This window comes from Falco peregrinus, chromosome 4 (assembly GCF_023634155.1).
Source record: "Falco peregrinus isolate bFalPer1 chromosome 4, bFalPer1.pri, whole genome shotgun sequence".
Lineage (NCBI taxonomy): Eukaryota > Metazoa > Chordata > Aves > Falconiformes > Falconidae > Falco > Falco peregrinus.
Genome location: NC_073724.1, coordinates 85,593,551 through 85,621,406, shown reverse-complemented (window position 1 = coordinate 85,621,406; position 27,856 = coordinate 85,593,551).

The window sequence follows — 27,856 nt, the reverse complement described above, 5'->3', positions numbered from 1 at the left end:
ATTAAGAGAGGGAGTTGAGATTTACTTGACAGCACTTTTTGTTCTTTTTCCCAGCAATATTCATCAATGTAGATAAGATTTCATTCGGAAGGTTTTTCACGTGAAAAAGTTGGTGAAACTTAAGAGAAGTTGAGCCCTGAGCAATCATTATTTAGAACTGAAAAGGAATTGGTGTGTTCTGGTCTTTCTTTCAAAATACAGTAAAATACATAATGATTAGGAATCTCTTAGACCATGAGTGAATATTTTAGCCTCTGAACTGGAGAAGCATGCCAGAGAGAATGAGTTTTACAGTCCTGAAGTTTGACCATTTGCCTGAGATATGAAAGACACACTGGAAGGCCCTTCTGCTTCTCACTCCAGAATCTAAACACAGAGCTAGTAACAAGTTTGTCTTGGATATACTGGTGTCTACCTCAGAAGATAGGTTTCTTTGTTACATTGTTTTAAAGTCTTGATTCATTCCATTCATAAAAAAAATATGAATTAAAATTAAACTTGGAAAACTTAAACTTTTCCAAAAAGGATCTGTTAAAAAAAATAATAAAATCTGTTCATATCTTTAAATATGAAACATTACAAGATTGCAATATCCTGCACCCTATGTGTAATCTGTCATTAGTATAAGCATTGGTTATGAAGCGCAGTTTTCTGAGATCCCTCTGAAGGTAAGTAATAGAAATCTGGGAAATACTGTCACTTCTGGTAATAGTTCCCACTTCTTTGTCAGGACTTAACACAGGGAAATATTACATGAAGGAACAGAATGTTTTCTGGTGGCAAACTTGATATTTCCTTATCATGCTCAAAGTGGACTCTGAAATGACTGACAAAGAAAGAAAAGAACCAGTCTGAGCACCTCATCAGCCTCTAAGAGGGAAATGTGGCAATAGGCTACAATACATGCTCCTATTATTAACATAGGACCCTGATGTTAATTTCTTCTTCTTCCAGGGAGAAACTGATGAGCAATACTCACAGGAAGTTCTTGTCACAGCAGTGTTTCATAATGTCTAAAAATCTCTGGGAAAAGAGTCTGGTAATCTTAACTTCTGAGGAAGAACTACCTGCTAGTCCTGTTTATTTTATTTACATTTACATGAAATTACTTTCTTACACAAATCTAAATATAATTTCAAAGAAATAGGTTCTAAAGCACCAAGAATGTGTCCTATCCAGTTACATGCATGCATGAACATGCACAAACACACTCATACAGAAACACACTCTTTTCTACTGCATAAAGGCTTTCAGAGTGATACAAATTTGTTTAGATGCTTAAAAATAAATTATACAGTGATAAGGACTTCATAGATATACAGAAATATAGATGCCCCTTCTTGCTTCCTTTTTCTCACTCTTAGTTTCACAGGAAGTCACAACTAAACTGATTGACATTGATATTTTTAATGGCTATCTCTGAAAGCAAAGATTAATCAAATTTTGAACCTTTCAAATGTGAGGTCTTACAAAGAGGTCACTAATAGTCTATTCTATTAGGTTTGATAACACCAAACCCATGCAACTTTATTTCTAGTAAATCATCAACAGACACTGTAAAGACAACATGTGATCCATTTGTAGTTTACAGACAGGTTGATATAAATGAAACCCATGGCATCCATGTATAACTAAGTCTGACTCCTGCACTGCTAAATTTTCAAGACTTAAGAGGCTAAGCTTTCTAGGAGGATTGATTGATGAGAATTTTTTGTGGCTTTTGGATCTATCAGGGCAATGAGTACAGAAAGTGATGACACAAAGCTCTGTATAGAGTTTTTAAGTAGTAAGAGGGTCAATAACACAGAGATCATGTTTATTTTCTACCAAAGACATATTATGTAATCATGGATATTTCCTAAAAATCATACACATACTGTAGACTCTAATTCTAGCCCAAATGCTTCATTCAACATCTGAATATAGCTCTCATTGCAACTAATTTTCATGTGTTATTATAGCTATTCATTCTTAACAATATATTATTTTTATTGCTTCTGTAAATATCTAGTCAATCAAACAGATAAAACAGTTCCTATGTCTTTTGAAGACAATCAAAATGTCAATAGAAAAAACACATATGACTGAAATGGTAAAATGGCACGCTCAGTGAAGGGGTGACTTGGATATAAAACAATGTTTACTTAGTAGATTGAGAATAGACTAGAAGTAGAAATTTCCAGATATTATAGCTATTATTAAATCCAATAATGATTTAACTGCCACAAAACTTCTAGTGAGGTTAAAAAGGGTTTTAGCCCATACTTTACAGATGGAGAAAATGATGTACAGTAATTTTATATGCCTCCATCTTGATACGCCAAAGCTGAAACACTTTTGCTTTGATTTTAGAATTGATGAACACCTACAGCTCTAAGTGAAGTGAATCATAAAGTGGAGAGTAGTATCTGGAAGCACTAAACCCACATTTTTTCAATGAAGATTGAAAGGGTGATTTTTACTTTTCTTTTAAAATATTTAAACTATTCTGCATCCACTTTCATATTTCCAGTATTAGATCTTGGCTTTTGTTCTGAAAGATACTTTTTGTCATATTACATCTGGTATTTTATAGTTTCCACTGTCGTGCCTGGAAGGAACATTGATCCTGAAAGTCTTTATTTAGTCTTTTGTCAGTCTCTCACTAACAGCCCACTTTTTATGTCTTCCTTTCTATTATGATTAATAGTTTACATTTATATTTGGAATGCTTCAAGCTACAGTCATGGTAAACCCTTTCACAATTTCTTTCTATGCCTTCTGACACTACATGTGTATTTGCATTTGATCATTTTTTCTTATGGGTATGCAGTGAAGATAGTACGTAGGTGTAGTTTCTCAGTATGTTATGGTAAGTGTTTTGCTTCTTTAAGGGGTATGGAAGCCTCTGCCTGAATAGTATAGTGTGTCAGACCCAATGATTGGAAATACTTTCAGACCTCAAACCTGGGAAATTACTCGGGGGGTGGGGAGGAGAAGAAAAATTGGGATTCTCCTTTAAACATTTTTTTTTACTACTAGATATATCACGTGGGTATTACGACTAAGCTAATCTAATTGACCCACCAATCACCAGCCTACCCTTTAACACCAAATCCAAATGTTTTTAGCAATACTTAATCTTTCAGAGCTAAAACTTCTTAATGTAAAACAAGTGTTCTGAGGAACTGAGGTACTGGAATGAAGATAAAATCCTCTGTAACAATGTTATATCAGCACAGCTCACACATGGCTCCACTTTCAGAGTTTTCTGGTGTAGCTCACTGACACTGAAATGTTAATAGTTAAAACATATAAAATTATTCTTATCTTAATGAAGAAATCTCTGAAAATAAACAAAACTTTAAAATATTTGTAAAGTAACAATAGTTTCGAAAAAGGATTTACATACACTGTTAAAAATATAAACATTAGCTTAGAGAAGTCAGCAGTTGTACCAAATACCGTACAGAACACTATCAGTGACTGTAGTTTTATGGTGCCTCTGAAACATAATACACCTTGAGAAAACCCTTAATGGGATGAGTGACTCCCTCTCTGGACTTCCAAATAGAAGTCCCAGTGTAGTACAGAATTCCTTTTACGCTGCATGCTGATATCTCTATTTCTAAGAATGTACCTGTGACCAGGCTTTTTAAAGCATTTAGAGACTAAGCTCACCCTAAATTGCTTTGCCTAGTAAAAGGAGAGAGAGAAGTCCTTTGAAGAGATTTCTGAAGAGCAATACAGAGGGCCTTAGAAAAAGGCTGATTGAGGATTTATTGAGAACCAGGAAATAGATTTGAGTTAGCACAATGGTAGGTGCAAGTTAAACTATTTAATATCATCCCTTCCTAACGTCACTGAGAAACGCATACAGGATTTTTCCCATATGAGATTTCAGAATTTCTAATAAATAATGTGAAAGACAAATCTGCTCCTCCTAGGATCAGGGACTCTGATGGTTTATCATTAGAACTGGGAAAAGCATCTTGATTGAGAAAGTGGAGCACAAGTAAATTCTATGCAAAATATTCTGTTAGGGGCCTAATGCGTCTTGCCTAACCTACTCGCACCTGCTCTGTTGTGTCTATGTTTAGACAGATGAAGAATTCATTCTATTATAATGGCAATTTATAAATTTTCTGTACAGTTAATTTCAAGACAAGTTGTGGTGTAAAGTGTCTTAGTAGTGGTAAATTAATCTTGCCTGTTGCTCTGCACTAAGATTAATAATGTATGTCAGTATCTGGAAACTTGGACAAAGCTTTTTAATGTTGCCTTCCTCTGTTGCAAGTTATTGCGCCCAGCAGCTCCACCCAACCACTCACTCACGCCCTCTCCTCAACAGGACAGGGGGAGATAATAGGAACAACAAAGCTTATGGGTCAGACCAGAAAGGGAGATCGCCCACCAATTACTGTCACAGACAGAGCAGATTCAACTCGGGGAAAATTAATTTAATTTATTGCCAATTAAAAATAGAATTGCGTGGTGAGAAAGAAAGACAAAAATTAAAACAGGACTTCCCAATCTTCTCTTTTGAGGATCAGCTTCACTTTTTCATTCCCAAGTCCTCATTTCCTCAGCCCCCTCCACCCGAGGCTCCACAAGCAGTGCAGCAGGATGGGAAATGGCAGTTGGTGTCAGTCTGTAACAGTTCCTCTGTGTTGCTCCTTCCTCCTTGCACCTTTCCTCTGCTCCAGACTGGGCTCTCCACAGACTGCAATTTCATTTAGGTAATATCTGCCTGCTCTGGTGTGGGGTTCTCCATGGGCTGCAGTGTGGATATCTGCTCTATTGTGGTCCTCCATGGGCAGCAGGGGGACAACCTGCATCACTATGGTCTTTAACACAGGATGCAGGGGAATGTCTGCTCTCATGCCTGGAGCATCTCCTCCTGCTCCTTGTGTCAGCTTGTCTGCAGGGATATTTTCTCACTCTTTCTTTCTCTTTCCTCACTGACCGTGTGCTATTTTGCCCTTCCTTAAACAGCTTTTCCAGAGATGCCACCATCTTGTCTGAAGGTCCCATCTGTGTCCTGCAGTGGGTCTGTTGGAGCTGGCTGGAACCAGCTTCTCCTCACAGAGGCCACCCCTGCAGACCCCCCACTGAAGTGTTGTCAGTTACTCCCAACACAGCTATCCAGAGAAACTGCTCAGATAATTTTCTATCAATAATATAAGGTACTTGAAGTTGTTTGGGGTTTTTTTGTTCGTTTCATGAATTAGCAAGAAATAAGTTTGAGGTTTTCACTCATCTGTGGTTTGCCATTGTCCAATGTCTAGTTTGTGGCAGGACATTACTTTTATGTCACAACTTTCTTTCCTTGAGCTAGGGCTCTGTGTTGTTATTTATAGAAGTTGTATGTTTTTAAGTCATAAGATACTATTTCTCATGAGTGATGGGAAGACTTAAGATTTACAACACTAATATTCTTTTCTTCCTCTGAAGGTATGTTAGCAAAGCTAAGAATAATGAATACATATTTCATATATGTAAAACCTTGTATAGTTGGAAAACCAGAGAACTCATGCAGAATGCTTACATGTCCAAAAGCTTGCCATTTTCTACCAGTTGTATCACTTGGTCTAATAAAAATGTTACCTCCCTCTTATAAATACACCTGGTTTCTATTTGTAGACCACTGTCATGGTATATATGACATTGACTCATTCTGCTTTATTTCTTTGCCTTATTTCTGTACAGGATACAAGGTGAGGAAAAACCCTTTCTTCAGCTCTCAGCATGGCAATGAACTATGATGCCTTGTCGATAGACTAGCTCTAGCACTGCCTGTACTGCCTGGTGCAAGGATAATTCACTGATCAGTATCCGACTCTGGCACAGATCTGCTGTCTGAGCTTGTTAAAGCATTCTTACTATCCACTCTATGGTAATTTTCACACAACAACAGAAAACAGATGTTTTGAATAGATAATGAAATTACAAATCTGAACTAAATGCGTACAACATTTTTCAGCTTCATTGAAGTGAGGTACTGTGAATGGATTTGTCTCATCTAATGAGTATATCTAAAAGTTAGAGCAAGATTCTTTACTTGCTGGAAATATTGCCTTAAAGTATTCCTTGCCCCTGCAGACCCATATTTTTTCTGTCCCAATCTGTATTGCACTCTTTACCTGCCTGGTTTACAGTAACATAGAAGCACCTAGTTTGAGAAACCACATAAGTCAACAAATTGTCAGTTACATACTTCTGAAATCATAGATCAAGTGTCTGAATTTCAGCTCATTGTCTTAGTACTACTTTATAGTCGAAACAGAGAAATAGGCATCCCTGAAAGGTGATTTATCTCATCTTGAGGTGTCTGCTTTTCCTTGCTGATATAAAGGGATCCAGCTTTCACTTGGACAAGTAACTTTTAGATGACTGAAGCTCCATGAGATTAATCACGTGCTGCAGTATCATAGTGTTAAGTATTGAAAATTAATCCGATCTTTGCTACAGAAACAGTTGGCATACCAGTTACTCGTCCTTAGTTCTTTTTTTTGAAATTGATTTGTAAGATCTATTAAAAATCCCACCATAGTTAAAATTTTTGGGTGTTGGAAAACCATATTAGCATAAGTCATAAATTATTATAAAATCCTAAGCCCTATTTAACTGTCAGTGCTCTTACTTTCTTTTTGAATGTGAAGAGGTTTTTCTTCTGTTACCTGACACTAGTACATGGGCTGTGCAGGGATCAGAGGTTATCTGTAAGGGCTGAACCGTCCAGTTCAGATGTTTTACAGTGCTCTATTTCTCACAAGGACAGCATCCTGTAAAGAAAGGAGGATACATCTCTTCTCAGAAATTTGCATGTGATCGCTAGCTACAAGGCAAGTAAATGCACATTCACCATGGGCACAGTTTATGGTGTGATGAGGACACAAAGAGCCTCAGAGGGAATGATTGTTTCACAACAAGGAGCTCATGCATTTCAAATCGCTCAGCACCTGGGCTTGAAATGAGTCCATGCTCCTGTGGCTTAATACTGTTGCACAGTAGTTTTGGCAACAAGACTGACAGCTTGAAGGGTTATTCTCAAAATCATACAGCATGTTGAATTCTGATAATGTATTTTTTTCCCTTCCCTGGCAAGACTACAAGGAAAAATTGGCTGGATCTTTATAGATGTGCATCTGGCTGAATGGCAAAACCTGGCTATCAATTTTTTCACTATTAATTTATTATTTCCTGGGTTTTGCACTTTACTAAGCTGACATAAAACTTTGAATCTTTTTGTTGCCTTGAGAAAATATTTTTTTTCCCACTGAAGAAATGAATGCATGCGCTTATGATTTTCAGACATTGTCTCAATTAACTTTTGACTGCCTTGGTGGCATTGAGAATCTAAAATTTATACAAATATGAAAGCTGATAGCTACCTGCAAAGCCAGATGCTTTCTTTATGAATGTCCATAGAAGGTCAGACTTTGTTTAGACCAGTACTGCTTCGCTGTAAATGATGTGTGGTGGACGTATAGGGAAAGAATAAAAAACCTAGGCAAATGTAGTACTGTTCTGCCCTCGTATTCTGTCCGGTCTTTAACTTCAGGTCTTCCTTAATGATCTGATACTGCAGAAGAATAGGTAAGAGCTTTAGGGTGGTAGAGAGAATCAGACAGGTGTGGTTTTAACCAAGAGAGAGTTCCAACACAAAGTCTGGTTTGTGAATTCTTGCTTGGAATTGCCATACTGCTACACTTGCCATGTTCTTACACTTCCATGTAGGCAGCCACCATTGATTCCTCTCAGAAATAGGATACTGGACAAAGCAGACAGTTAGTCTGACTGGTAAGGAGCTTTTTAGAAATGTATAAAAAAATTGATAGACTCACAGAATCATAGAACGTTGGAGACTGGAAGGTACTTCATGCAATCTCTAGTTCAATATCAAACCAGCTTCAGCTATGAGATGAGACCAGAGTACTCAGTCTTTATCCACCTAGGCCTTGAAAAACGCTGAGGATGGAAACTGCACAGTCTGTCTGGGAAACTGTCCCACCACTTGATTGTCCCCATATTGAAAAGGTTTCTCCTTATAATCATTATGTCATTCAACTTCTGCCTTTTACTTAATTTATGTCTGTTGTTTTTCTGTCCTCCCACTGCACCATTGTGAAGAACCTGGCTCTGCTCTGATGAAGCAGCTGAACTCATTCCAATTGATTAATGTTTTCGTGGTCCTTGACAAAGGTGGGGTAGATAGTAGGGACAAAGTAGCCACAGTATTCTACATGTGATTTAACGAGTAACAAGAAAAAGGAAAAAAAACACTTCTCCTGACCTACTGGCTATGCTTTTGTTTATATATCTTAGTTTTCTGTTGACAGAGCACACTGCTGGCTCACATTGAGCTTTCAGTCCACTGGGGGCCTCACGGACTTTTCAGCAGAGCTGCTTCCCAGCCAGACAATTCCCAACCTGCAATGAGTTCTTGCTTCCTAAGTGCAGGACTTTGCATTTGTTCTCTTTGATTTTTCAGAAGGTTGGCCCGTTCCTCCAGCCTGTGCCTAGTCCCTTTGTGCATCAGCCTTGCCCTTGAGCATATTAATTCATCCTCCACAATTGGGTGACATCTGCAAACTCTGTGAGAACACACTCTTTCATCTCCTCCAGGCCACTGATAAAGATGTTAAACAGGACAGATTGGAGGAGACCCATGCAGTACCCTGCTTGTTACCAGCCTCCAGGTAGAGTATAACAAATTAACCACAATGAGAAGAGGCTGCATGCACAGAACGAAGATGCCAGTTCTAGAGGCTTCTCATGCCTGTTGATGATCAAACATTTGGGAAACCTTCACAAGGGAAAATGAGGTGAGACTGACTGTTTGTACTATGGCACTATACTGTACTGCTGATAAATCACTTGCTTTGTGCTTAAGAAGCAAAGACTTACCAAATTAGGGCACCTTTCACAACATCTGTATTATCTTTATTCTTTCCTGTACATACACAAAGGTATATTTATTTCACTTAGGGGTATATATAGCTTTTTTCTTTTTTTCTTTTTCTTTTTTTTTGGCAGTGTTGAAAACTAGTCAAAACTTGAACAAAACATTAACAAAATTGAGACTGTTCTTTATTTGAAGACCAGTTGCTTCTAAACATCTGGAATGTCTAATACACAACAAGCTGTGTTTTATTGAGCTAAACATAGAAGTCTGAGTAGCACTGTAGTGTTGGTTTTGAGTACAACACATGATTATTTTTTTTAATTTGGATTATTACCTTAATGAAATAAATGCTAAAAGTTATTTATATATTTGTGAAAGATGCAAGATACATGCTTAAAAAATCACAAAAATAGAAGATACCATTTAACTATTTATTATTGTTACTTTTTGTTATTTATTTATTATAAACTGCCTGCAGGACAGAAAAGTGCCTCAGCATTTTTCAGTATTTTGTATTAAATATTTAATATGTTTTATTTGAATAAGCTTCAGGTTTCAAAAATTCTGTACTTTGTGGAATTACAATATTTGTTTGTTTGTTTTTTAACAAGCAGAAAGCTGGAAGTATTGCAATACTCTTTATCTGAAATTGTGGTTAGAATTGAAAGAAAATAATGTTATTGACATATAAGTCTTCAGTATCTTTTTTGTTATGTAGGATGGGGGAGTCCTGTTTTTCTGAGTTCCTGTGCTTTGGCAGATTCTTGATAGCTATCTGGGCTTTGGTCTTTCAGTTTTGAGGTCAGAGCATTAACACATTTGCATTATAAAAAGAAAGAAAACTTGTGGCAATCACAATATGTATTTCATCTGGTTTAAAGCCTTAATCCTGGATTCTGAGTGCTGTGTGGTTTTAAGAGTATTAGTACTGATTTATAAAAAATGGCTTGATACTGCATGTGTAAGCACTTTCCACCAACATCAGGAAGTTAAATAAAAAAAAATAAGCCTAGATCAGGGTTAACCCGGTCTAACTGCTGGAAGCCTGGGAAGACCAGATGGCTATGTGAAACAACTGTACTGCTTTCTTGCCATTGTTCTGGAGATAGCTTTTCAATCAGAAATCTTTTATCTTTATTTTTAATAAAAAGAATACAAAAATAATCTCTGTTAAAGTGCATTTTAAAAGTTTGGGGCTGTTTTGTTTTGTTTTGTTTTTAACTTTCTATAGCAGTCGATCCACCCTGACCAGCCACTCTCTTACTTTTGTCCTTAGAATCTACTTCTGCTACATGTTTCACAGTAGATGGGAATAGTTGGCACAGCAATTGACCAAAATACAGATACTCTAGTTTGTGTAATAAAACCTACATATTGATATTTCTGTTTGGTTTTGAACCAAATCACGCAGAAACCAAATTTATTACATTTCTCTTGAACAGAAATTCTGAAGAAGACAGACATTTTCCCCTATTGCCCTCTGTTCCCATCAAGAAAAATAAATGCACTGGGACCTGCAGATGCTAAGTGAAAATCACATTCTTCAGGGAATCAAGAGGCTGGAGAATGAGCTGGCTCAGGAGTCGGGACATCTTAGAATATTTGGCCAAAGGACAATCTGCCCAGTGGGGCTTCCTATGGTCACACACCATTGATCTCTAGCAGCTGCTACACTGGAATTAACATTCTATTCAGGTTGACTGTTACTGCTAGCCATGTGAAATTGTCACAACTATCCATTTTAACATTTCCATGCCAAGAAACATGGAAAACCCAAGTCCAGACTTGGTATAAAGCTCTCAAGGCTGCTAGGCTTTTGTGCAGAGCCAAAAGCCTACACCTATTTATGGGTGGAGCTCAGCAATAGGGTCAAAGGGTATGAAAACCTTGCCAACAAAATGTCCTGGTAGCACGGATAATGAGATTTCATACACAGGGGAAAAACACATCATATCTAAACCACTATATTCTTTAGAGCCTTGGACTCTCAATCACTAACAGCAGATAAGAATCCTGTCAGGCTTTTGTCTTAGAGTCCTGCCTTTGCTTTGTTAGAAGTTCCTTGAATTCAGATCTTTAAAGAGAAATATTTTAGGTACAATAAAGAAGTGTTTTCTCATAAAGCTTCATTTTACTGAAACATTTCCAAACAGATTTAATTTGCTCATTATTCAGATTAGAAGTTATAGCAAAAAGGTAACTTTCTGCATCTATATATTGGTTGGCATCCAATGTCCTTTAGTTTTCATATTTCATCTCACTTCATAGGACATTTGATACTCCCAGCTCTGAGGTGTCCTCGAAACAAGCAATTTGGATGGCAGGGTGTCTTAGGAAAATACTGAGCACAACCTGACTTTTATTACTCCAGACGTTGGGATTATGATCCATTCCAAGAAAATAAGAGATTGTTGCTCAGTATTGTTAAAAACCAAACCAAAATTAAAAGAAAAAAACAAACAACCACAAAAAAACCCCACCAAACAAACAAACACAAAAACCAAACAAAAAGTTACCCAACTGCTAGGAAATATTAAAAATACTGAAATAGTGAATTACACTGAAATCATAATTATGTCACTATTTAAATCTGTTGTTGACACCTTAAGTACTCTGTAGTTCTTGTCTTACTATCCCAGGAGCATTATAGAAGACCATGGACAGTTCAGAATGCAAAAAAAGTCATTAGAGATAAGGAGTGGGTTTTAAAAATATATTTGACAAAAAAAGCAGAGTCTTTGGTTTGCAAAATAAAAGATAGGGAAGGGACAAGTAATAAAAGTGTATAAAATTCTGGATGTCATGGAAGGGATAAATAGGAGTTAAAGGCTTATTTTCCCTGCCAGTATGAGAACCAAGGGGTAAAAAATTAAGCTAGTTGAAGGCAGATCTGAAAGTAAATAATGGATGTGTGAGTCAGAACTTGCTTCTAGAGGATGCTGTGAATGGTCAAAGTTGTGGGAACTGATGAAAGTGGAGTTTGAAAGCAAAATCTATGGAAGACTTTGTGAGTCTTCACAAAGTGTGTACCTACCCAGCTAGGGTACTGGGGCCATGGGGAGTCCCCACAGGGTCTGTCAGGGCAGGGCAGGGCAGCCCAAGATGGTCCCACCACCCAGCCCTGGGCATCAGGACCTCCCTGGGAACAGGAACAGCCTTGGCCTGGACCATGACAAGGGTCCATGGCCAGGCACTGCAGGGCCTATCAGGAGCTGGAGACGGACCCTGGGGTGACAGCTTCAGGGGGGATGACATGGGGTCCTGGCCTGTGGGTAGTGTCAGGGGAGCTGTGGGGGTGGCTAGGCAGGGACAGTGAGTCCTGCAAGTGCCCTGAGGGCCCTGACAGGTTACTAAACACTCAGAAAAGTCCCAGATCTGTAAAAAGCTAGAGTCAGAAAAGTATCCATGGGAATTATTTTACAAGCTTTTCATATTTTTATACTCTTTTTTCAACATTCATTTTCATCCACTGCCATGATGGCTTACTCATCTGGGTCAGGACCTTTATTCTGAACCAATAAAACCATGCTTATGTTTTTACTCAATTTACACATGAATACATAGATCATGAAATTCAGGTCTAAATCGTAATTCAGAAAAGGAAAATCTGGTTAGTTTTAGATATGTAGGTGCTTGACAAGAATCTCTTATTTTGTGTTGAGTAATACTTATTTCCTGTTGAGACACTTCTATCATAATTGGTCAGTATGCCAGTGCAATCAATACTCTATAGGATTTGTTATTACTTGCACTTTCAAACACACACTGTCGTTACCTGGATCAATGAATATTTAATTATTCTATGGTGTTCCGACAGTGTGGACTGACTTCTTTTAGTCCATCTTTCTTTCCCTCTTTTTTATCTCTACTGCTTCCCATACAGAAGAGTTTCTATAACCATAGTTACCATTGGCATCTGGAAGATAGAAATAACAATTCTGGAGCCATTTTATGTTGCAGATCCCTGAGATGCGCACTCTAGATCTCCACTCTGGGAGGTGCCTACACCCAGTACTCAACATCTGTTGCATATCCACTGTGCAGTCATTCTGCACATTTGCTTAGGATGCTGACAGACCTACACGCTTGTAAGATGGATCAGGAGAGATCATGCCCCTGGAGATATAGGAAGCTATTAAATATAGGCCTCCTGTATGCCTTAATTTCTGAACTGTAATGTAAAAGGAATAAGAACCCATAATATTGTCGTTTTTAAGCAAGGGCTAACAAGGTCAAAATCTCTTCAGAAAAGAGATTAAAGGTGTAATTTGGTGTTATTTTTATCACTATTTATAATTCAAGAAACATGTTTGAGAAAGTAGTTCTTTATTCTGTGTGCCACTTAGGTGGAAAAAAAACCAACACCAAAACCCCAACCAGAATAGGTGCCCATGAAATTGATCTATTTTTATTGTTGAAAAAGACAATAGTATCTTGAACACACATTGCAGATCTAAAAAAAAGAATTATTTACTTTTAGGAACAGACCCTAAAATTTTATATGAACTACCTATACAGAGCCATAGTATTGTGATAATCCAAGCAACCATGAAACAAGATTTATCTTTGTGAAATCCTCTAATATGCTGACTGAAACATCTGTAATGCAAGAATATTTCTTTATTTTTGGTCTACTCTGCTTAGCTTAGGAAGCAAGCTAGAATTTAACAGAGCTGTGATCATGCGGTAAGAACACATGCTGGAGATTTCTTCAGTTCTCCTCCTTAATAGAAAGCCTTGCTGCTGGAAAGGCGATATAATTTTCAGACCTGAACTTTGATAACATTAAAAGGCTTTCATAGTTTCCTTAAGAACAAACTGTAAAATCACTGTGGAGTTGTATATGTTACAGTTTCTGATCTTTCTTATTGTTTTTATCTGTGGGCTGCAATATCTGTAAAGCCTTTACTTACAATAATCCATTTTCCCATATCTTTATTTTTTAAAACATATGTTTCATTAATACTTTCATTAAAAGCTCCTAGATAATTTGCCTCAGGAATTCAGCTTTATTATAGGAATGGTGAACAAGATCAACGTATAGATAATAAACAATGGTGTTATTAATTTTGAAGAAATATGGGGGTTTAATTGCATTGTAGAGAAAAAAGTTATTGTTTCCTGTCATCTGCTCCAAATATTTAATTCTATTGTTCTTCTGAAAGGTCAAATGTAAAACATAACATCTGCAAGGACACCCATGACCCCTCTTGGCATACAAGGTCTTGCAAGATGGAAGCAGGAAGACAGAAGAATGCTTCCCTAAGTATCCAAAATAGCTTATTAAAAACATCCCAACAGCTGAGTTCCCTAAGGCATCAGTATTATGTACACATATACACAGAAGGTTTAGCATTTAAAAATATCAGGAAGCATTTCCAAATCAGTCCCCAATGCCTCTTACAGCTTCTTTCCTTTGTTCATTGTTGGTTTGTTGGATTTTATGGTTTGGAGTTGGGGGTGGTGGGTGTATGAGTGTGCATTTAATTATTAATATTTTAACTTTTTTGGAATTCCTCAGAAACAAAAGAAAGATGATTTCTCTGAATACCAGTAGCCCTGGGAACTTTCTCTGATGAAAGAAATTATATTTTATACATTTTTCATCTTTACAGCCCCCTTGTTTGTGAATACTAATAGTAATGGCATTCCTTAACTCTGGAGCTTACTGGGGAAAAAACAGCAGGGGGATTTCTTTAGGGAATTCTGATATTTAACTACTTCCTTTTTCTTAAATAAGTTTCAAAACTAATAAAAAAAAAAAAGAGGAAACTTTTCACCAAATGAAAAAAACCCACAAAACAAACTTAGAATGGGAGCCTGGAAGCAAAACAGCCTTTTCTTTCATGTTCACCAATCTTTGAGAGTTGCATTAGAGGCTCCTCAACCCCACCTTTTCTCCTTAAATCTTGCTGCTGGTCAGATGCATCTTGTCACATGTACCATGGCTATTCAATTCCCTGCAATGAAATTAAAACCCCATCTTTCTTCAAACTGATTAAATCTTGCAACATCTGTGAGGGAAGGGAGGAAGGTATAAACATTCCCTTTTCCTTTACACAGATGGGAGGCACAAACTAACAGAATGCAAAATACTCAAGTGGTTGCTAAATGTTAAGTCCTATTCAAAGAAAAAAATGTGGTTTTGTGTTTTGCTGCCTTGAGTTCTAAGGGATTTGATTAAGACCACTGATCAAGTCAATGTTAAGAACCAGAAAATACATAGGTCTTGGACTTCCAAGACCAAAGTGGATCACTCTGCATACATTTTAAAAGATACAAAACAATAGTGAGATAAGCTTTAATTAAAGGAGACAGATACTTTCTGGGGAAGAATAATTTCTCACCACTTCAGGAAAAAGCTTTTCATAATCACTTGGACTGTAAATTAAGAAGGCCAGAGTGATTTTTCAAGCAAAATTAAAGATCAGTTATGAAAGAACACATGCAAATAAAATTTAAAATATTTCCCCCCCTTTGTGCTAGTATGAGTCACAGACTGTGATTAATTAACTGTGTTAATTCCAGCAGTCACAAGCAAGTCAGCTGCTATTTCATAAAGGATTTATTTCAAAGAAAAAAATATACTTTTAAGGGCGTGTCTTTTTTAAAAAGAGGGAACTACCATTTCATTGTCATTGGTGTTTTGCCAGAGAAGTGTGAAAAAGTGACACCATATTCTCGCCAGGTTCCATGCAAATGATTCCTTGCTTTCCTAGGTGAAAGATTCTGTCAGGGAGAAAATCTTTTGTTACATACTGTTTACACTCCAAACTTGCCTGGGAGGACAAAGTTTTAAAATTCTTTTATTTTTTGTTGATTTCAAAAATTATTATGTGAGTTCTGTTTCTTTTATCAAAGAAAATAGTACTGGAAGATGGTGCAAAAAGACTTACATACTGTATTTTGTAGGCTGAAAGATATCTTGAACTTAAGAAGCAATTACTGTGGCAGGACTTTGCATTTTTCAATGCAAAAAAGTGAGTTCCTTTCAGCTTTTTTCACTAACAATCAGCAAAACACTTGACCTGATGAAATTTACAGAAGTGATATCCTAGAGATGTTTATTATTCCTCTTACCCTTAATTGTCCATGCTTGTTCACTGATACACATTTCATTATTCTTTGGATTATACCTTGGTAATGAAATCCTTGGTGTTTTAGTGAGATACATGCTCCTGATGTCATGGGAATATATAAGAGACAACAGCTGCTGTCTACAAAATTTGTAAGAGCACACATTTCAGTAGTATTCTTTCTTGTTAAAGAAGAGAGAATTACTGTAGTGACACACCTCTATGTGTGTAATGCAGCTGAGATTATATGATTTGATGTAAGGTTTTGTGTATAATGTTTCTGCCTTTATCTGTACTTCAGTCAGAAGCAGCTGAAGCAGTAACTTTGTCACATTAAATCCTTAAAGGAGCAAAGTTTCCTCTGGTCTAACTGTCTTAAATTTCAGAGTACAAATAAGAATTTTCCTCTAAACTACATTTTTTCGTCTCAGCATGATCCTGATACAGTTCAAGCAATATATATCAGATTTTTCTTTGAGATTATATGCTTTTGTATTTTCTTCACACATAGCTCTGTGTCCAGAAAGAGGTTAAAAAACTACTTTCTTATGTATATGGTTGTTTATTGCACCAACAAAATGAAACTGATGAAAATGAATGTGGAGCTGATTTAAACAACAGTATTATAGTTTTTTTCAACTCTGGATATAACAAAGAGAAGAGATCCATTATCTGTATTTCTTCACAGAAGAATTGTCTCCTGGAGAAAGCATGTGTCTTGCTTGAATGTTTGCTGATCTTCTGTTTCAAGATACTTTTCCACACAAGTGATGGTTCTGTTTGACAGAGCGGGATGTAGAGCAAATGAGAAAGCGGGTGGTATGTGTGTAAATTAAAGTTGCTTACACTCACAGAAAAAACAAACTTTTCTTTAAAGCAATGACGGTCAAGGGTCATTCTTACTAAGGGTCATTATCAAAGGGAGAAACTACTACATGGACAGTTCTTTTCCATTCAGGATTGTAAGACCCACTCTTAGTCCTGTTTACTTTGGTAAAACAGACTCCTGGTTAATCCTTTAGTGCTCAATAAATTTTGCATGGGGCAGGCAGTTTTTACTTTTAATATCTTTTGCTAATATAATAAACTGTTGAGATCAGAGAATAATCAGAATCATGCACTACCCAGTTCTTCAAGTATACCCAACAAATAGATCACTTATTCTGTTACAAAATCTAATTTTTAAATTGATTTTGCATAGTGCCACACAATATTTTGATTGAAGATTTATCATTACTTGGAATTAAGAGATTCACAGCATGTAATTTAAAAACTGTCTTTCCAAATAATCTTAAATGTAATTTTTAATAGATACATTTGCACTGTCAAATAATTCACTTCCTCTCATCACTGCCATATCTAGTCTCCTGATTGTACCACATAGATATTATTTAAACTTCCTTTTGAAGAGAACAAAATCATTCCTTCTGAAACACAACTTGAAAGTGGTTCTGGGAATAACTTCTTTGACAGATAGCTTCCAAAAGGCTGAAGGGTTAAGAGCAATAGTCTTGGTACTGTGTGCTCTACACAATTCTCCAGTGCTTTCTGAATGTGCTCTTGATTCGCAAGTTCCTGAACATACTATGATGCCAGCACGTGCAACAGATATTAGGCCATATATGTATTTAAGAATACAGCTCTGACAGGCTGAAATAAAGCTTTCACATTATTAATTACATTTTCAACAGAAAAAACCCCACACAACCAAACCCACAAAAACAGTAATTATGTTTTTGATCAAAGGATCACCATGTGCGACTAAAAACAAAGTCAGTGTCAAGCTCTGCTTAGTGCGGATGCAGCTAGTTTGCTCTAGACTAACCTTGAAAAACATGGATGTGAGCCACCCTACAAAACTTGATCTGGAGACCAAAGGTAACAGCATGGGATAGCTATATTAAGCAGCCAATATGTGCAGCCAGTACATATGTATATGTGGAGTAGTAGGGAGAGTCCTCTGAGGGCGAAATCATAGTCCATTCCTGTGTCTATGATATCAATATAAAAATATTTGTCAACAAGTTTTGCAGATGACAGGCTTTGGTGGGATAATAAATGAAGAAAAGGAGAGGTTATTTCTGTGCTATGGGAATAATCTGGGTGAATGACCAGTGTGGGAGCCATTCACCAAGCCTGACTACAGTCTGGTGTGATTAATCTCTGTTGTGGTTTAACCCTGGCCAGCAACTAAGCACCACACAGTGACTTGCTCACCCTCCTCTGGTGGGATGGAAGAGAGAATTGGAATAGTAGAAGCGAGAAAACTCATGGGTTGAGATAGAGACAATTTAATAGGTAAAGCAAAACCCACACACAAGCAAAGCAAAGCAAGGAATTCATTCACTACCTCCCATCAGCAGGCAGGTGCTCAGCCATATTTTGGAAAGCAGGGCTCCAGCACACATAATGGTTACTGGGGAAGAAAAAAACACCATCACTCTGAACGTTCTGTCCTTCTTCTTCCTCCAGCTTTATGTGATGAGCATGATGTCTTATGGTATGGACTATCCTTTTGGTCAGGTGGGGTCCGCTGTCCCAGCTGTGTCCCCTGAAACAGAACAAGGTCTTAAAATAAAAAGATTAGTCAGGATGAGTTTGGTACAATGCTCTGGGTGATGTTCTGTTTGTGTTGAGAAAGGAATGTACTCTGAATAATTAGAAAAGATAAGGGGAGCACCTGAAGGAGATAAGGAGACCATCAAGTCAGGAAATCGTTGAACAAAGAAAATTGAAAGGTCTATTCCACCTAGATCACGTCTATTGTGAATGGAATGATCAGGTGTCAAAATCAAATGAGTATGTATGTAAAGGTGTTGTGTAACCTCTCATGAAAACTGTATAAAATACCTAACTTTTCACTGAAAACTTCTGAGCTAGTTTGTCTGGTGCAAATTGGCTAGCTCCCCAGCATTGAACGAAATATATACCTTTGCTGCTTAAAGACAAAATTAGTCTCCGAGCAGTTACTCTGTGCCGTTTTGGCATCATCCCTCCCAATTTCTTGTGCATCCCCAGCCTGCTCGCTGGTGGGGTGGGGTGAGAAGGAGAAAAGGCCTTGGCTCTGTGTGAGCCCTGCTCAGCAATAATGAAAACACCTGAATTATGAACAGTTTTCACTACAAATCTAAAACATAGCCCCATACCAGGTACTATGAAGAAAATTAACTCTATACTAGCCAAAACCAGCACAATGTCCCCCTCTGAGATTAATTAGTCTCATACTCTGAAATGTTCTCTGGAGGATACTACCGTACTATCTTCCCCTACTGACTACAAGGCACTCTAGGGAAATTAGCCTTTATAGACAAAAATTAGCCTTTGGAAATACATTCCCCTTCCCTGGTCTGACAAATATCTACATATCTAGGATGTGAATAATGCATATGCTTTTAGAGCTTCTCACAAAATACTGCTTGGGAAAAAAAAAGGGACTTTGTTGACTGCTGTTGCATGCAAAATATGCCGGTTTTGGAATAAGTGAGAAGCACAGCTACTCTTCAGTCTAAGGCATAACTGTGAAATGCTCTAAAAGGAGAAATCAGCAGGATGAATAAGAGCCAAGGAAAACTGTATCAAAAGAAAATACTGGTCCTTGATCGTCCCTTACTACTTGTACATGGAAGAAGACTTTGTGAAGTCCTAGATTTACACATATAATAAAATGCTTTAGTTTTTCCTGCCTATCAAGTAAGTAAAATGTCATCTAATACTACATAGTCACAACCTGTATGGACTTTTTCACTAGAAATCCCCTTTGTCAAAGTCTCTTTAAATAATGGACAGTGCTTTTTTTTTTTTTTTTTTTTTTTTTTTTTTCAGAAAAAGAAAGAGTCGTTACCTTTTGGATCTCTGGCTAATAGATGCATGTGCTGCCAGAGTATTGCACAGAAGAAAGAAGTGCTTTTTCCTTTTACATAGAGCACCCTACAGTCATTTCAGGATTTACTTTTTCCTTCATAGATCTAAGATCATCAAACTGTGAATATTTTTGAAACAAAGCAATGCAAATTCCAACATACTTCCCTATGAAAGACTGATTCTTTGCATTGCAGTGTGGGAGAATGTTTTATCATAGATTTTAAAACCTTTGACAATAGGGAATTAAGAAGCAAGTAGTGACTAAACACTACGTAGGGTGACATCAATGTCAAAATGTGAGGAAGTGAAGTCCTTTTTACTCACTGTTATATTTGGGTAAGTTGCAGCTTTCCTAAACCAAACTTTTAGGTAGGTCCTGAACCAAAATAAAAGAAATAAAAAATTACAAAATTATTGTGGTCATTTAATGCATAGAGTAGCATAACATACAGCTACATAACATCACTTTTCTTTAAGCTTATTTCTTCAAGGTATATCTGTTGAAAAATGTAAGTTTGAATTTTTTAAGATAATATATCTCCTTCACAAATGCAAGGATTTCCCAAGATGAAAAAGGAAAGTACAACATAACATGCAAACACACACAAATTCCTTATTGTTATTATTATTTTACTGCTTATAAAAAGAATTATGCAAATATCCTTATTTTGTTTTAAGATAGAATTTCTAAGCATATTGTAAATATTTAGTAAAAATGTGACATACTTTGTCCTTCTCAAATGGAAATTACATACACAGGAATGTATTAAATAGAAGAAGTATATTTGTGCTCTACATCACAACTCAGTCCAGACATATGGATGGTGCCTCTGTGATCTCCAGATGTCTGTTTCTTCAGAAACTGTCCTCTGCAGATTGCACAGGCATTTCTAAAAAGTTCATAGAAAGAACAGATTACATTTACTGATCTGTCTGAACATAAGTAATAATATAGTTTTATATTATTTAAAGATACTTCCCAAAATAGAAGAGCATCTCTGTAGATGGATAGCAATAGTTTTGATTCCAGAGAAAGTCTGTCTGTTAGAGTAATAAGTATGTTTTGGGTTTGTGACCATTTTGCATAGATTCTAAATTACCGTAGTAAGAGTTCTTTGATGCATAGTAAGCCTTAAATTTAAATATTAATTTAGACGCTTGAGCTCAGGCTTTTGACTTTTAAAAATGTTGATCCTAGATACTTGAGTAAAACTTTCTGATATGATGTGCTGACTGAAAGTTTCAAATCTAATTGTCTAATGTTTGTCAAACATTCTAATAATTGTCTTTTCCCTCTATAGATTTTCTCCCATTCAGTCACACTACATAATTCAGAAACACAGTGTGGAAGTTACAGGTTTGATCCCTGTATTAAATTGGCCTTATTATATAGTCCTTGATTTCACCAGCATATAAAAATGCAGAGCAAGAAGACAGCATCATATTCTCTCTGCTAATCACCACTCTACAACTAGAGGTTTCACGTGGTTGTAAACAAGGTGGTCAAAAGGGCTGGCAGGACATGTCTTATATGGAAGCCTCACAGTTTTCTCCTCTCTTTTTTCCCCCTTAGAATTCTGACATTGGTAAGCTCTTGTTATTCATGAAAATCAGATATCCTTACAGGAAACTAAGTGTAAGACTTCTCTTTTCACAGTTCAGATTATAACATTTTAGTAGCTTTTCCTCCAGTGTGCTTCAATAGAAGTAGGACGAGCAGCCAATGAGTGATGCTTTGTTCATGTTAGAGGAGATGGTGACATCAGGAGCTGGGCAGTTACTTTACTATGTGAAAAGGCAAGTAACTGTAAATTCAGCGTAACTTTTGTGGTAGTTTTGTGTTGTGTATTGCCATGGAGACTCATTCCTGTCTGTTTTACAATCCCGTAAAAAGTTATTCTCTTTCATAATAACTGAGGGCATTCATCAGCTCACAGGTTCCTGTAAGGTATCCCTTTCTGATAATTTTTTCTCTGCTAGCCTCTGTGGCGATCAAACAAAGCAAAACTGAATTGTGAAGAGGAAAACCAAAACCTATGGATCAGAAAACAAAATGGCTATCCACCATAATCTTCAGTGTATAAAGCGGGTTCATATAACTTGCAATCAGTGCAGTGACATGGCTTAATGTACCATTAAAAAAATAATTCACAACCAACACAAATCACCTCTGTACAACTGTGCATTCGATTTCATAAAGCAAGCCAGAAACACAGCATGAGGTTAAACATATCTAAATATTAGTAAATTACACACATAATTAAACACAGATTTGACTTCAATTACCCTTATTTTTTAAGACATACAATACTCAAGAGAAAGTAATAGAAATGGGAAAAATAGGAACAAAAACCTACTCCACAATCAAAAGAGCAGATTTTCTGTTTTCAAGACCTTCCCCTTCAGAAACAAAGTTCCTAGAAATTTTGAGCAAGGCTATATAATTCAGTCTTTTTGTGACATTGTTTATTTAAAGAGACTCAAGCTCATAAAACAATCTAAGTGAAACATATCAGGAACAGCCTTCAATAAATCATGATGCTTGCTCTGGATAGCCTTCCTGTGTTTCATGGTTATACTTCAAATGGTTATAATCTCTTCTCGATTTACTAATGTATGTTAAGAAGATTCTGGAAAGGCCAAGGAAAAAGGAATATCTATGTCTTATGAGCTGATTGACTTGCCTTAAGAATGTTTTATTTTGTGCAAAAATAGAAAAAGACTGCATTGAAGATGTAAAATATTTTGGAGAATACTGAGCCACTATTAAGCAAATTTCCACTTACTCTCTAGTCACATAGTCATAGTGTATTTCTACTTTGCTATTTGCTTTACTGTCAGTGTTTTTACACTGACATACACAGCTGTCTTTAAACAGAGGCTCCTATATTGGTCATTACCAAGAGAAAAAGATGAACTTTTTCCAGGTCTCAGATTTCAAGACTTCTTCTATCCAGGCCTTTACACTGATGTTATATCAATTTTCTTCCCTTTCTACTTTTCTGTATATATTTTCTGTATATAGCCATATGTTCATTCATGTTTTGGCTGTCTTTTCAAGTTTATGAAGGCATAATATCCCCTTAAGACAAATTTTGAAGCCTGATTATAACAGCACAATTAAAACCAAAGACTTCATTGCAAATGCAATGAGTTTGAGTTTAGTGTGAATATTTACAAAGTAGTACCACTTCCTAAATGAGTGGTATGCTATACCATATATTGTTGGACTGAAACTAAGTTATGCAGGAAGTAAAAGACTACTTCTAAATCAAGGTAATCACATTTTGGTTATCATTAAGAGAACCTGGCATCTGACAAGGCCAGTATTCTTAGTCAGTCAAAGTCCTGGCAAAGGGAGGCTCAAAAAGGCTCAAAGGGAGGCTTTGAAGTTCCGTATTATGCTATCCACATGTATTAACTTATTTTTGAAATCCCTGATTTAGTTTTTACTCTGAAGTAAAATTTAACTGCACCATCAGCTCAGAGGGTTCTGATCAGCAGTGCAGAGTCTGGCAGTGTTCCCCAGGGGTCAGTGCTGGGTCCAGTCCCGTACCCTCAGTGAGTTTGTTGATGATACAGAACTGGCAGCAGTCGCTGACACACCAGAAAGCTGCACTGCCAGTCAGTGAGACCTGGACAGAATGAAGAGTTGGGCAGAGAGGAACCTAATGAAGTTCAACAAAGGCAAGTTGTAGGGTCCTGCACACAGGGAGGAACAACCCCATGCACCAGTACAGGCTGGGGGCTGACCTGCTGGAAGGCAGCTCTGCAGAAAATGCTGCCCAGAGAGACTGTGGAGTCTCCTTCTCCGAAGATATTCAAAACCAGCATGGATGTAATCCTGTGCAATCTGCACTAGGTGAACCTGCTTTAGCAGGAGGGTTTAGACGAGATGATCTCCAGAGGTCCCTTCCAACCCTGATCATTCTGTGATTTGGCAGGATGAACATGATGTTTGGACTGTAGCTTCCAGAATTTGTCATTGCAACAAACAATTTAAGATGCATAAGGAGTACACATAGAACAGTGGTGCAAGTTTTCCATTCTGTAATAATTCAGTCTTTTTGCAAAAAGTCTTAACCTTCCAGAGGATGCTACCTCTTCCCTAAATATTGCTGACACAGCAGAAAACAGCTGGGATTTTCTGTAAATATAAAAAACTCAGGCAATTAACTCATGTACAACACACACGTCATCATATTCATTTGCCATTTTCATGGCGGCTTGTCCTTTCTACATTTTATTATTCATTTATGATAGCTATTATATGCCTTTCAGAGTATATCTGGCTCTCCTGAGGAATATTTTATGACTATAATAGGGCTCTTATGAGAAGACCCAACGATAGTTATTGTAGAAACTCTGTGAAATGCTACATTAGTGCAGAGATATGTTGGTAGTAAAATACCTGAACTTGTTTCAAAGTATCCCTTGATGGAAATTAAAAGACAGGCTTCTTTTGGTGAAGTTCTGCATCTCCTCTAGCCCTGTCACCCCAGAGAACTGTGTAGTTCTGTTTGGGAGTGTAGTGTTCATTGGTTGCAGCTGGTGCCTGAAAGAGACTGAAAAACCTTCCATTGGAAAAAAACAACCAAGGAGAGTGGGGAAAAAAAAAAAGAAAAAAAAATTTAAAAGGTATTTGCTGCAACAGTAACACAGCAGAAATAAAAATGGGAAGAAAACAGGTGAAAATAGAAGGCCTAAAAGTGCACCTTCTCATACTCAAAGACACCCATATTATCCTTTTCCTCTCTACTTCCTTCTATTTTTAAGAAGGAAGAGTGGTGTCTTGAAGTGAATCTGAATACTGTAGTTCTGCACCACCTTCTGAGAGGGAGACAATCCGGAAAAGAAAGAAATTGTGGGAGGGGGGAAAAGGGCATAGCTTTCACTGCCTTTTTTAAATTAGTGTCTGATTTCATTGATGTATCAATAAATAACCATGAAGCAAACTGCTGAATCATTTTTGTTTCATCCATGGCCGCTAAAATATTTTCTATGTTTCTAACCCATTTTGGCCTCTCTGTATAAAGAACTAGCCATTTTAATTTAGAACTAGATTTTCTGGCATGTAAGTGGTTGTTACAGGAGCAAATATGCTATGCTGCCAGGAAAGTAATTTAGAGGAACATCTTGGGTGGAAAATGAAAGACCAGAATTTATCAGGCCAGAAAAATTAAAGACAAGAAAATGATCAATAAAGTGAGAAAATTAAAAGAAATATCAAAACAAAGGCTTGATGATACATGGATACGACATAAATATAAAACTTTCCAGTTTGGATGCAAATATTAACTTCACCTTATACAGAACATAAATTCCTGTGATGGGTTCGTGTCCTGTGAATGGAAGAAATGGATTCTATTATGCAGTCACATTATCACAGCTGCTTAAAACATTTGTTCCAGTGAAATCTGTGGTACAAGTTACACAATATCTTTATTATCTTTTCAGAATACTACCAGAACTCAGGTTTTGCTCAGTGTCTGAAAATTTTATTTATTTATGTTGGCTGAGCTTTAAGCAGTTTACAGAAGAAAGCTGTGCATTGTCTTAGAATGCATTTTAAATGCCATTTTGGACCATTCTAGCATTTATCTTGTGTAGTCCTTTGGCTATTTGAGGGAAGTTAAAGAGAAGTATTTGCAAAGACTAATCTTACAACAGGAAAGCTAGTCTCCACAGGTATCTTCTTTAATCAAAGGAAAGGAACAGGTTCCACAAAAGAGATGTTTCATAACAAGAGGCTCTTAATCATCACTGAAGGTGTCCTCCTCCACTGAGAATGCCTAAGAAGATTCTCTGTCATAGGTAAATCAGTCTTTTTGACTAATCCTCCAAAGGCTTATCACACTTCATTACAAGAAGATCGTCTTTAAATATTTCTTGGCATGGAGTGTGTTTTAGTGTTTAGGGCTCTGCATTTCCATTGCTTTCTCCTTAGTGGCATATTTCCCTCTACTTCTTACTCCCAGTTACAGGTCATCGCTTTTATTAAAAGTATTACTAAAAGATGTGGGGTTTTATACTAGGATGAGCATCACACCACTGGAACAAAATATTATCCCCACTTTCCTGTGCCACTGTTCGTAAGCTTCCTGGAACAGGACTGCTTTTTGCTTCTGATTCTTAGGCAACCCAAAAGAAAAAAACACCGAACAAAAAAAAATATCCAAACCTAAATATATAATGACTTAGCAAATAAATTAATTGAAGTTTTAAATATTGTTAGTTTACTCTAGTAGAGGATCTGTCCCTGAGTATTTAAGTGTGGGATTAAGTGTAAATAAAACATATTGCACTATTGGAGTGTATGGTAATTGGGTTATTTTGTTTTCTGAATTCCCTGCCTTTTGCTTTTCTGGTTTACTTTAATTAACAAACAGCATGAAGCTTTTCAAACCTGTCCTTGATGTTCATTGAGGAAGAGGGAGAGAAAATGCTAAACTTTAACCTACAATTCATCACAAATAGTGAGATACCTTATAGGAGGTAGTAGGAAATAGATTCATTCACATTTAAATTAAGTGTTTCAAATAATGATTTAATTGAGAATTAATAAGCCAGTTATTGCAGGTTAATTAAATGTCACTTGATGATTAAAAACATATTATTTATTCAGATTAAGAACTATTAGGCAGTACTGTAGCCCCACACCCTGCTGTGACTTATTACTTTAAAAGACTCTGTCAATGTATTTCCTGTTTTCAGGCTTGTTTTTAGTCTGTTGCTGTTTCTAACACCTTGAAACACTATGAGAAAATAACCCAAAATTCTTGGCATAAATGTTTTCCCCTAACATAGAGTATTTGCATATTTTTGGTATATGTGTTTCTAAAAGTTCAACTACAATAATTGTAAGAAAACCACCACTGAAATATTGCAAGTGATATACATATGCATGTTTATATAAAACAAAGAGAACATTGTCAAAGAGTGTGTACAAAATAACAGAAATTAAGAAAGTCAAATATTGCATCTGTAAGCTTCCAAAGAACTCCTTTGATTTACCTCATGGGCCATACCCAGTTAATTTTCAGTAGGGCTGTACAGCCATATATGCTACCTGCATTTGGATGCAATGTGTGAATACTGCCTAGTGGTGGTCAGGAGTGGGTGCTGGAAAAATAAGCAGCACTAACTTTAGTCTGTCATCTGTATTACAATCTTTCTTTCTTTATCTACATATTCTTGTATGAAAGCTTTTTTTAACAGTGCCTTAATGCTTATGTTGTGCTGTGTTGATAGGTTATTTAGAATTCCTTGTAGATGAAAGTTTTCTATAAAGAGCAAACTTTTCATCCATATTAATGCACAGTTGGAGCACCATCTTTTCCTGTCATAAATCCAAAATGACTTTAAAACAAAGCAACAGTACAAATCAGTTTTGCATGCACAGCAAGACAGCAGGGTCTGCCCACCTTAAGTTTGGACAAGAAACTGCAGCCTGGCAGGTAGCCCGTTACAGTTCTTTTGGAAAGATTGCACAACTTTAATGAGGTGAGGGAAGTGGCAGAGTCATGTTTGCATATACTGGGTGTTTCACATTTTTGCTGGTGATTCTTATCTTCCTCAATGAACTACCACTGTACAGAAATATACTACAGGACACAGACACCGAGTTTCCTCCCGCCTCCTCACAACACTTCTTAGTGTTGTTATAACACCTCTTTTCACCTGAAGTAAAAGGTTTGCTTCTGTTTTTCCATACAAAACACTTAGGAGAGATTCCAGTACCAATACCTGCATATTTAAGTGACTTCTGGATCCCAATTTGATGTTAGGAGTTTAGCAACTGGGAAAGTATTTCTCTGTATTACTTTGAGAAAGCTAAAGCATATTACATGCTTTTGCTTTTTAGGGGTACCTTCATGGAGATCTAGAATTTCTGTGCAGCAGTCCATAAGAGAGCTTAAATACCAGGCAGCATCTCTCTTATAGTCAGCTTTCTTAACATACAATTGGCTTTATCCTGTTTTGACATGGAACACAGTTGCTTAGCCCAGTTTAAATTAAAAAGACTATGAAA